Source organism: Limulus polyphemus, unplaced genomic scaffold (assembly GCF_000517525.1).
Source record: "Limulus polyphemus unplaced genomic scaffold, Limulus_polyphemus-2.1.2 Scaffold265, whole genome shotgun sequence".
NCBI classification, from domain to species: domain Eukaryota; kingdom Metazoa; phylum Arthropoda; class Merostomata; order Xiphosura; family Limulidae; genus Limulus; species Limulus polyphemus.
The window spans coordinates 615,621-628,014 of record NW_013665875.1 but is presented as its reverse complement, the minus strand read 5'-3'; the positions used below and the strand labels follow the sequence as shown (position 1 = coordinate 628,014).

At 33.0% G+C, this 12,394-nt stretch overlaps 1 protein-coding gene across 1 annotated transcript in view; it reads right to left on the bottom strand.

Annotated features, from left to right (window-relative positions):
- LOC106456855 (protein turtle-like) overlaps nt 1–12,394 on the bottom strand; it is a 140,833-nt gene that overhangs the window by 128,210 nt on the left and 229 nt on the right. The window lies entirely within an intron of this gene.

Sequence of the window (12,394 nt, the reverse complement as noted above, 5' to 3'; positions counted from 1 at the left end):
ATATCAGTCGGTAGTTTCTTAATATATCAGTCGGTAGTTTCTCAATATATCAGTCGGTAGTTTCTTAATATATCAGTCGGTAGTTTCTCAATATATCAGTCGGTAGTTTCTTAATATATCAGTCGGTAGTTTCTTGTGACTTTCGTTATTCTCTTACATTGTCACTCACAAGAATGAAAATACTTTCTAACATTAAAAGCAGATTCCACAAACATAATGTTAGATATAAATTCACAAAAATAAACACAAAGGTAGTAAAACTTGGAAGAGATTTGGTACTACAATTTAGATAAAAATCAACCAGACGTAAAAAAGAACATTTTTTGCTAGCTATTTGTATTTCAAGATAATCTTCGCCGTCACATTTTATTGACACTATGACGACGGTTGCCTCAGTTATCATTTACTCAGTTAAGTTGATTTGGATAAACCATTAAGCAGCTGTTATATGTTTAGTGCACTTGGTTAGGAGAACTTCTCTTTCTTGATTTAGCTATGATGTGGCAATACTACATTTGATTAAATTACATCATCAGAGAAAATACAGAATAATAAAATATTTTATAGGTTGACACTAAAATCGTCAGATAGAACGCCATAACATAATAAAAATATTAATATTGCTCGACGTTCTTTTGTACACTGCAAAGAAGTATTAAAAAATGTTCATATAAGTAATATTGTTCGTAACTTTTCATTATAGAAGGAGTTTCTGTGAAAATAAAATAAGAATTTTTTAACATAAATTCAATTTTGACACAGATTTACGAAAACATATTATACAAAGTTTTACTTTTATGTTTGGATGTAATACTGATATTTATATACATATATGCTGTTTGTTTCTTGGCTTTAGAGAAAAGCCACATTGGGCTATCTGCTGTGTCTACCGCGGGGAATCGAACCCAGATTTCAGCGTTGTAAGTCCGTAAACTTACAGCTATTCCACAGGGGGACAGACGCTCTGCAGACTTATGATACAGTTCTTCTGAAGTAGACGCTCTGCAGACTTACGATATAATTCTTCTGTACTAGACGATCTGCAGACTTACGATATAATTATTCTGTGCTAGACGATCTGCAGACTTACCATGTAACTTGTCTGAAACAAGCACTCTTTTAACTTACGATATAATTCTTCTGTACTAGACGATCTGCAGACTTACGATATAATTCTTCTGCGCCAGACGATCTGCAGACTTACAGTATAGCAGCCTACTTACCATGTAACTTGTCTGAAACAAGCACTCTTTTAACTTACGATATAATTCTTCTGTACTAGACGATCTACAGACTTACGATATAATTCTTCTGCGCTAGACGATCTGCAGACTTACAGTATAGCAGCCGACTTATCATGTAACTTGTCTGAAACAAGCACTCTTTTAACTTACGATATAATTCTTCTGCACTAGACGATCTGCAGACTTACGATATAATTCTTCTGTACTAGACGATCTGCAGACTTACGATATAATTCTTCTGTACTAGACGATCTGCAGACTTACGATATAATTCTTCTGCGCTAGACGATCTGCAGACTTACAGTATAGCACCCGACTTACCATGTAACTTGTCTGAAACAAGCACTCTTTTAACTTACGTTTTAATTCTTCTGAAAGTAGGCGTTGCCAATTTATCGTATACTTCTTCAGAAGTAAACATTATTACTCTTACCTCCCAGCTTACTTTCATATTTTTACCAAAAAACAAACTTTAAGTGTTCTTAAGGTTCCATTTTCAACCGTACACGATGATGTACATTTAGATAAGGTGGTTCACTGGTGCAACAACTATCAACCACTGAATAACGGCTTGAAACTTTCTGGGTGCCATAAAGCACAAATGACAGATACAACCAATGTGTCAAGAGAGATGCACTAGACCAGGAATTGCTTGCAATTGCCCATAAGGATCTTGTCCAAACCACAGAAGAAAAACCAGATGTCACCATGGAAGGCTTTCTGTCCTCCATCATATAATGATGCCTCCAGACATTTTAATAGTTCACTTCTTTTTTTAAATTTGTATGTAGCATTGTTTTATATTATTTCTAATATTGTTGTTTTCCCGTTACTTCAAGTTAAGGTATTTTTTTTTACACGAAGAGGGCGTATTAACAGTTTTAAAGTTGTAATTTTGCATTAAATTTAACTCTAGAGTTCTCACTTCCTTGTTTGTGGAGATTTTCGCGTGTTTTATAAAGATTAATGCGCTTATATTGTCAAAATATGTCAAAAACTGACATTTGAAAATGATAACATTGGAATTTATTTCACAACACTACACAGATTGAATGTAAATATATTGTAAAAATCAAGTGGGTGCTTTAGGATTATAAACTTTATTTTTAAGGAAGTCGAAGAATGTAGGTAAGCATATGTTATACTAGAAGAAGCCTGGACAGGTTTCGGTTTTCAATGTGTTTTTCAATCAAGTTGAGAAAACTTCTTTTTTTTTATTTCTGGCACATATAAACTTTGAACTCATAAAGATCAAGAATAATTTAAAATCAAAATGTTGTATTATGATTATACTGCTTTAAGGGTTTGTATAGCGAGCGATGGATTGGGAGTAAAAGGGTATTATTTTATCACTGAGATTTACTGAGGTGTCATATGCATTAAATTCGAATGATATATTTTGAGATAAAGCTTTTTTCTACATTACTTTATCTAATTAGCTTCAGCTTCGTCATCGTGATAAGCTTTCCAGTCACAGTTTTGTTTTCATTATTATACGAAGTGTTAGTGTGAAGGTCGTTAAATGATTATTAGACTAGCAAATTACGCTATACATGTTCAACCACTTATTGATAAGCTAGCCAGTTTAAGCATACAAAATTACCATAAACGTATGATCAAAGCAAGCTACCTATATGGGCCAAAACTAAAAAGTATACCGATAATTAATATAGCTAATTTAATATACCATCTAAATACAAATACATCATAAAACAAATACATCTAATACTTAATATTTAAGGGGGTTTTAAGTCCGTTTTAACTCCCAATTTAGTAACTTAGGTTAATTTAGGTGTGTGAATAATATTATGGCATTACGCTTACTTTATCATTCGGTATTATACAGTGGACCAACTTTATAATGATGATATTATATGTTTCTTTTCGTCAAAGGTGAAGTTCAAAACATATCCTGTGACGTATTAATTTAAGTTGCTAAATGTTGAATTAAAAAAAAGACTTCAAATCGACGTGAATATAAAACACACACCAACATTATAAGAAGCTTTACTGTATCTCTCTGGCTTTCTGATCCAAGCAGATGGATGAGCCATAAGTAAGCGAAACTCCAGTCCAGAACAGAATACGAAGAATCAACAAATATATTACGTCACAGATCATTTTTTAATTTCACCTTTGGTTAAAAGATAATCAAGCTGTAATATCGTCGTACACCGATTACAGTTCATTAATTCATCTCTTGGATACCCTCGCTGTTAGTGATATTTATACGATCAATGTGCATGTTACAGTGTTTACGTATGTGCGTGGTTAGCACACTTAGAAAGTGACAGATGTAACTTAAGCAAGGTAAATGTGTTAATCTGTTTAGAAAAATACTTGCATGTTTCATTTTCTTTAGCGTTTGAGAGACATTGATTTTTCAGATGTATATCTTATGGCTGACCTGATATTTTCAATAATAAGGATATCAATCTGCTAGCTCATGCCAAACGTCTGTGTTGTATTTCAATTCATTATTACATCTATAATATTGTTTTGGTTTATTGTGCTTCATTCTTGCACAAATGCAGAGTTGAGTGTACTCGATGAAAACACTGTCCCACCAATTATCATTGTTTGTCATGCATTGATGTTTATTGATTACTTTATTGTACTACGGGACTTCAATAAAGTATTATTATTATTTATATCATGACTGGGTTACTGCCCGTGTCATGGGAACTAGAATTAAGATGAATTTGCAGATCACTGCAGTTCAAAGTTGTCCTTGTAAGTGTAGCAATTATAATATTTCTTATTTGAAGAGTTCAAGAGTGAATATGACATTAGGCGGACTACAGTGATTGTAAATGTAGTTTTTTGAAGGTTGTGTTCTTGTGGTGTTATCCTGCTGAGCCATATACAGAGTAATAAGTGTCGCATATTGTAAAGTGGATATTAATGTCCTGCCTGAGTATCACGTGCCATCCTATTCATTAGTTACTATATACTATGGGAAATATTTGTGGTGTAGTCTATGGGGTTAGAACTTGATGGTGGCAGTTTCTATTCATCTTGTATATTGTCTGCTCATTTGCGTTAGGGAGTACACTTTTATTGTAAGCGACTCCTCGTGTGCTGGAATTTAAAATGATCAGGATTTCCTTTATCCAGCTGACTAAACCTGAATAAGGTGTTGGTGAAGTTTCTGCTGCTAAGCATACACTGTTAATCCTTTAACAGGAAGATTGACTTCAGCAATAAACCTGAAAACGTGTGTGAGAATTAAGCTATACCTTTACTTAATCAATCAGCTTGCTTCCTGTGTTTTGAATCTGTAATTCTTAGTTCGGTACTTTTCCATCTTCATCAACTGTTTTCAATTTTGTTCCAGTATTTGCCATCGTGTTTTATTGTCCATGATATTTGACATCTATTCCTCAAACTCTTGTCAAAATGCATTTGTACTTGTTTTTACTTGATAGCCTACTCAAACATTAGTAAAATAAGTATTTTTGTTGTTGTTTTTTTCACAAAACCTGGAATAAGTTTCATCTCGAACTGTAAGTTCTAGGGTTCCTGGTTCGCATCCCGTTGGCGCGAAAATTCTCTCCACACTTTAAAGCCATGAAGCTATAAGAGTGTCAATCAAATCTCACTATTCAGTCAGATATCAGTAGCTCAAAAGATAGGAGTTTTGAACTTGCCAGCTTTTTTCAGTTCTCTATCAGTTCAAAATTAGGAAGGGCTATAACGTACTCAACTCTGTATAAATGTTTGTATTCTGCCATAGTACAGAAAAGTGATGTAATGTTTTAGTTTATCTTCTTGTATGAACCAAATATCTTGAAAGACAATATATGCATATTTCAAGTTATGTATAAGAGAAAAATGTGTTTTTAATTTAAACGGAGAAGCTCTTTATTTTAAACCTAAAACGTTTTTCATATTTACTGAGTATTCTCTCCTCGTTACGTATCTCTATATACGCTTAATGAAATTATTTTAAAGTAAATGAGGCTCATTCAAACACCAATGGAAGGCGTTTCTTTCTTTCAAGATACAACTTTCTTCTATAATATAGTATGGTTGAAACTATAAAAAATCTAGAGCTATAAGCTCTACTGTTTCTATATGTTATAACATACATTAGTTGATATCAAGTTACTGATAGGTTTCTTAAGTTCTTCAACTTCTCGACAGGATGTGCTTTATCAGCAAATAACAGTTTTGTTGCTAGGAAACGTGAAACGAGGGGATGTTATTCTTGTTTGCTTGTTGTCAAACTTTCTATGTCTCTTGTCCTCCTTATATTTCAGCTTAAACAGAAATGTGTCAAAGGTTACTATAAAAAAACAGCTCAGACACAGGCGTTTTGTATTTTGTTTGCCTAAGTTCTTTTCTTTGGAAGAATATGAATTTTTATTAATATTTATAAACGCTTTTCTTGGTTGTGAAATATTTTTATGTGAGAAATACTTTTTTAGATAAATGTAAAACATGTAAAATACTTGGGTGTTGCGTATTAGAATTTCGAATAGTCTGAAACCGAGCTAAATGATAATTTAAATTTAGTAGTTTAGTAAAAGCCTATATATAGTCAGTTTATGATATTTGCCAACAAGACTGATGCACACAATTTTATTTTATAGACAAATACATTTTAATATATATATACACAACAATACGATTTACAATAACAGTTATTTCAAGTAGTTATTACAAACAATGATTTATAAAGAAAAGTTTAACAAACTTACAAGCAATATGAAGTCTTCCTTTTAATCTGGAAGTTCTCCGATATCTTATCGAGGGTTCACGATGAGCGAGTTGATTACGAGTTGACGTAGTTATATTTCACTTAACGGGAAGCTAGCTAGCTTTGTCCTCCCTAATTTGTCGGCCACAAACTTCGAGCTTTCGACGATGAACTTATATAATATTTTCGTAAAAATACTTGTTTGTTTGTTTTTGAATTTTGCGCAAAACTACACGAGGGCTATCTGCGATAGCCATCCCTAATTTAGCAGTGTAAGACTAGAGGGAAGGCAGCTAGTGATCACCACCCACTGCCAACTCTTAGGCCACTTTTTTACCAACGAATAGTGGGAGTGACTGTCACATTATAACACCCCCACGGCTGAAAGGGCGGGCATGTTTGGTGTGATAGGGGTTCGAACCCGCGACCCGCAGATTGCGAGTCGAGCATCATAACCATCTGGCCATGCCGGACCTCGTAAAAATACTAATGTCCGGTGTGAATCCACTGAAGTTAAATGATGTGTTATGTTCGAACTTTGTAAATGTTCCTGGTCAAATATCTGAAATTTTCCGATTGGTAAACGCTATAACAACCACAGTTATAATTTCCAAAGTTTATAGCACACTGACTATAGCGAACTAATAATAAATACTCTCTTTTTCGGAGCGTCGCGCTGGTTATATTTATAGGCGTTTGGAGGCGCTCTAGAAAATTAAATTTTAGTAACATAACTGAGCTACATTTAAGCTTTTACGTATATAAATATTGTTGATTCCTACTCTCGAGAATCTTCTACAACTTTGGAGAATAGGCGGGAGTTTCGCAATACATATTTAACACTATAAGCTACGCATGTTTTAAAATACAAACTTAATCTAAACAAACGTTGATATTAAAATAAATATGTAATAACATGTACCGAGTTTCTAGTCAAATAGAATGAGTTCTAAAGTATGAAATCGTTTTATCTTTTGGCCTTTTAAAGGCGAAAGTTTTCCTTTTTGAGAGAGGTGTGGCCTGGTATGGCCAGCCGGTTATAGCGCTCGAATCCCCGTCCCGCGAAACATGCTCGCCCTTTTAGCCGTGGGAGCGTTCTAATGTGACAGTCAATCCCACTATTCGTTGGAAAAAGAGTAGCACAAGAGTTGAAAGTGGATGGTGATGACTAGCTGCCTTCCCTCTGGTCTTTCATTCCTAAATTAGGGATGGTTAACGCAGATGACCTTCGTGTAGCTTTGCGTGAAATTTAAAATAAAATGAAAAAAAAAGTGGTGTCATTTAGCTCTTTTTAAAAATCTGCAGATAATGGACAAAATTTAACATACCGTGAGTATTGCAACAACGTAACAAGGGTTATTACCTAAGATTCGGTAACAGGGCAAACAAAACAACAATTCTTTAGAGGGAGGAAGAGGTCAACGCTGAACCCGACCCTCCCTGGTCCAAAACATGGCCCGAATCCCGATAAAGAAGAAGTCATTTAGCTCCAATTCTGTCCTATTCTCACAATAGAAATTTGTTTGACATATATATACGAAGGAGCAAAGTTTTGTCAACAGTTTCACAAATTATTACTAAAAGTAGTTATAACGTGTTTCCCAACTGACTTATTCGAGAGGGGGATACACTATCCTTGTGAGACCTAGTCGTTGAGATTTGATTACCTTAAAGAGAAATGGTTTTCAATCATTTCAAACAACACCAATAGAAATGGGTTGAAGGAACCTGTCGTGCCTTACACAAGATATTCCGAATTATTCAAAACAACACCGTAGAAGTATGTTACTGGAACCTGTCGTACGTCATAGAAAGGATTCCGAAACATTTGAAGCAGATACCAGTAGAAATAGGTTATCGTATCTGTAGAAAACATTCCACTGGACAAGTGGGATCTTTTAAAAATTTATCATCAAGTTTTATGCTTTGAAATTAATATATCTCACATAAGTTGAATTATTATCTCAAATGATAATCCTGTCGAATTTAAAAGGATAATTAACTTTGAAAGATCATTCAGAAATTTCAATCATTGTTACTTTTGACGTATTGCGCAGCACACAACACTTCATTTTGTATTTTTAGCAATATATTTTCACAAATTTTCTGGAAGGCATGCCCTAAGACCTCCCTAAAAATGGTATGATTTGCATACCTGTAGTGAGCTTTTCACACATCGTGTGTCACATTTTTTAGCTGTGGTAGTGTCTAACCATTCAAAATTGCTGCAACATGAAGGCAAAATGTTTTAAAAGTAAACTATAGTTGGTAGCTGACATTTCTTCCTACAGTCCTTTTTTCTAAGTAATTCTGTTTATATTAACACTATAATCATGAAAAAGAACTATTGTTTTGTTATTCTTAGTGGTTCTACGTTATACATTTTTAAATGTAAAATCATTTACAATACTAAATTACTGTAGACGGCTAAGCATTTTCAATGTATTTTGGACAAAGCACACGTACTAATATTTTCAAAGCTTTATCTAAAATACATGGTGTTCTGTCCTTTATTTTAACATCTATGTGATATAATGTGACTTAGTTAAAATAACTGAACTTGATGAGAAAACTATTACGAACAAGATAAAAAACAACGTCGAAAATGTGGATGTCTTGATCTTAAGGAACGAAATAACAAAAAAGTAGATCACTCTCATACTTGCTCTAAAGTTTGATGGACTTTTTAAGTGAAATTAAAACTTCAATTTCTGTAAGTAGTTTAACGGAATCTTAAAACAAACTAAAGAGAAAAAAATCATGTTTAACAACTCGATCTTTTTTAAATCGACGACAATTTTTTGAAGTCGATACTTCTGCTCTAAATTGCATTAAGTAGTACAAAGATGGTTGAGTTTATAGAATTCTTCTTTATTTTTATTCTTGGACTAAAAAACTCATTGTTTTAGCTGAAAATAAAAATGGCGGATTCTTTTCTCCCAAAACGTTAACTTGAGGGCGTATAACGCTAAGGATCTGAGTTCTATATCCAAAGCTAACATATCACAGCTCGTTGTGTAGCAAACAAAAATATAAAACTATCAATTATATTTGTTACCTTAACAATACATAACACTATTATTTGAAGGTAACTAAAATAAATTATTTAGATTATAACCTTTTAATCAATAAAAGTGACAGAAGACAGACACGAAAGTAAAAAATACCGAATATAAGTATTCTTATGAACTTTTAGAAAAATCGTATTCGCTAGAAATAAAGTCTCTAGCATACACTACTAGATATGATTTATATTAGAAGCATCCCACAAGATAAAGGCATAACGCTTTTAAAACAGCTCTGAATTAGTGTACTGCATGCAATGTGTAAACTCACAGTGTTTCAACCTTATAAGAATGTCAGGTAAACACCGACCACAATCTTATGCGTGTTTGTTTTTTTTTACTTATTTTATTAGGTGCTGACAGATCAACTTCATAAGATATTAATATGATAAATGAAGCACGTACCTGTACGGAATATTCCACCTTGAAGTTAAAATTTTCAATTGTAAAAACATGTTCTTCCCTCCACCTTCTTTTCCCACAAACAAATTTCATATCACACTGTTTACATATAAACACATATAAATAAACATAACGTAGGAGATCTAAGACTGTACAATCTTCTTGAAATTCATCTCATACAAACGGCGTTGATTAACAGATTTGTTTTATTTGTTTGTTTGAACATCTTCACACAAAACACTATCTATGTATAGCTGTCGCTAACTTTGAACCAATATAATAGAAGGAAGGCATCTAATCAACAGCTACCACCACCAACTGATCGAATAGTAAGATTACACCATCAATTGCGGCCCCAAAGTGCGGAAAGCGTTTTCCAATCAACAGGCCACGAACCACAAAAACTGGGATTAAAAGCTCGAGCGCACTAGCCAATAGGTTGCGAACGGTCTAATTATGTTCGTAGTACTGCATTTGCATTTATCATGTATTTCTGATAATCAAATTCTATAAATTAAACCTTTTTTGCCTTATATATCTATCTATCTGTATGGAAGATGATACATTATATTAGAACTAGATCGGAATCTAAGTTGTTAAACTCCATGTCGTTACGTCCCACCAATCTCTTTAAGAAAACCACGCATCTTGACAACAGCCCAACAGAGTAGTTTCCAATGTAAAATGCTTCATCGTAAGACTGTCATGTTCAGAACACATTCCTCCTTCCTACATTTCCATGATCCGTCTGTTAAATGAGGATAGCAGTCCGATTGCATAGAAATCCATAGACCACTTGACCAGTATGTCTTCACGTGAAATAGCGTGAACATTCACTTAATTTTCCAGCGGTATGTATTGGTTGAAGCAACTTGTTTACACGTGAATTGTAGCGAGAATGTCCTTCTTGGTTATGTTCCGTATTGCTGAACGAGACATATGAACGACTTTCGCCACTGAGCTTTGTGTTCGTGTATTCTTATCTGTTACAAGAAGACGTAGCACTTTACTTAATACGACTGACGTATGAGTTTTTGCAGGTCTCTTTCTGGATAGTCTTATCCTAGTACCCCACTTTATACATATTCCTTTGCTTTTCAATGCCATTAAGTATAAAAGACATCCCCATCTTGGATATTATAAATCCCCGATCTGAACACATCTTTATGACCTGGGTGTATGGATATCTTACTTAGGAAATAACTATTAATCACCCTTCCCAGAAGTGATCAAGTTTCATTTACATCATACTACCTGTGGAACGCCAAACAACGTCAAAATTTTGTTCTGATACAGTCCGTTCCACCGCGAACATATATCGGTTGTAGTTGTAGAGTTATTTGTTGATTTGGATATTCAAAATAGTTTTAGCGTAACATTCTAAGCCCTATATGCATTATGCGCACATATATCTACATAGCCTTTTTCCATGCTTATGAATTTCAATTATGTAAAATAACCAATTTTTTAACTAAGGGAAAGCCCAGTTTAAGTTATCAGTTGAAGATTACTAAGACAAAGGCCACCTCTATAGATAAATAAAAGATCAATTAAGATAAATCTCATAAAGAACGGTGCTGCCCAGTTATTTTCTAAAGAGTGAAACCTACTTTTTCATTACTATGTGTTTGAGAATAAAATAGCTACACAAGAAGTATCCAAATAAGCACAGAAACATGTTAAAACCAATAAAACATCACTAGAAATGTAATTGTTGTCATTTTGAAATAATACAAAAATTATAATCACAGAACTTTGTACGCCGTCATATCCACTTATTTATATATCTTGTAATGTTATCATATCTTATCAAAATTGTAATTTTAACTTTAACCTTTATAACTTACCTATGAAATCATATAACGGTGTTTTATGAATCATAATAATGACATATTAACACATTCTTTATTCTCGTAGATTAAATTAAAATTATATTTTCATATAATTCTCCTCTAAACAAATACCATTTGATTTTAAATCTTCACTTCTCACTAATGTCAAGCAACAAGCTAACTAGCAAAATCATTTTTGTTTTCAGTTCACTTAGCAGAGACAGCAAAATTTATATGTGAACAATTTATCAAGCTTTATTTATTAACAGAAACCTCATGGACATTTGATTTAATAAGTATTATATCGAAAATAACTAAAAAAATAAATTTTGAAATGGTATATTTCGACATTTAAAATATTCATATAGAAATATTTTCTAATATAGCAACCGCATAATTTAACATTTGTAAAAGTTTAATACATAAATTCTTATTGCAAATTTTTTTGTTATATATGTGTATTTTTCTTAGTCTGATTTTTATAAAAATACTGAGAATTTATATGACTTTTCTAAATACTATCTAATTTTTCTCTGCAATTGTGTGCGTCGTTAGAAGAGGCCCCAGTGGAACAGCGGATGTCTGCAGACTAGGAACGCTAAAAACCGGGTTTAGATATCCGTGGTGGGCAGAGCACAGATAGCCCATTGTGTAGCTTTGTGCTTAACTACAAACAAACAAACGTTAGAAGACTTTACTCGCCTACCATACTTACCAACTTAACTGTAGAAAACTAGTAAAAATTGTCCCTTAAGAAACCTTCCGATTATAGGCTTCGTAAAAATTCTCGACATAAACTTTAATTAAGAGCATTACTCATGCATACGAATATTTTTTGTTACAGAAACCCACAACGTTTGTATGCCTGATATAAGAATATGCAAGTAAACTGAGTTTCAAGAACTGGTATTTGACTCTTTGAGTAACTAGAAAATAGTAATTTAATTATTACAAAGAATAAAAAATACATATATATATATATACAATTGTATGCATATATTTACTCCAATACAATTATTTGCTACTTCAACAGTGTATCAGGTATTTGTAAAAACTATTTATAACATTATTTTTTAACATCATGGATTACTTTTTTTTCTAAATAATACCTTCTTGTACTCGCATATTTTTGACAAAACAAATATAGTT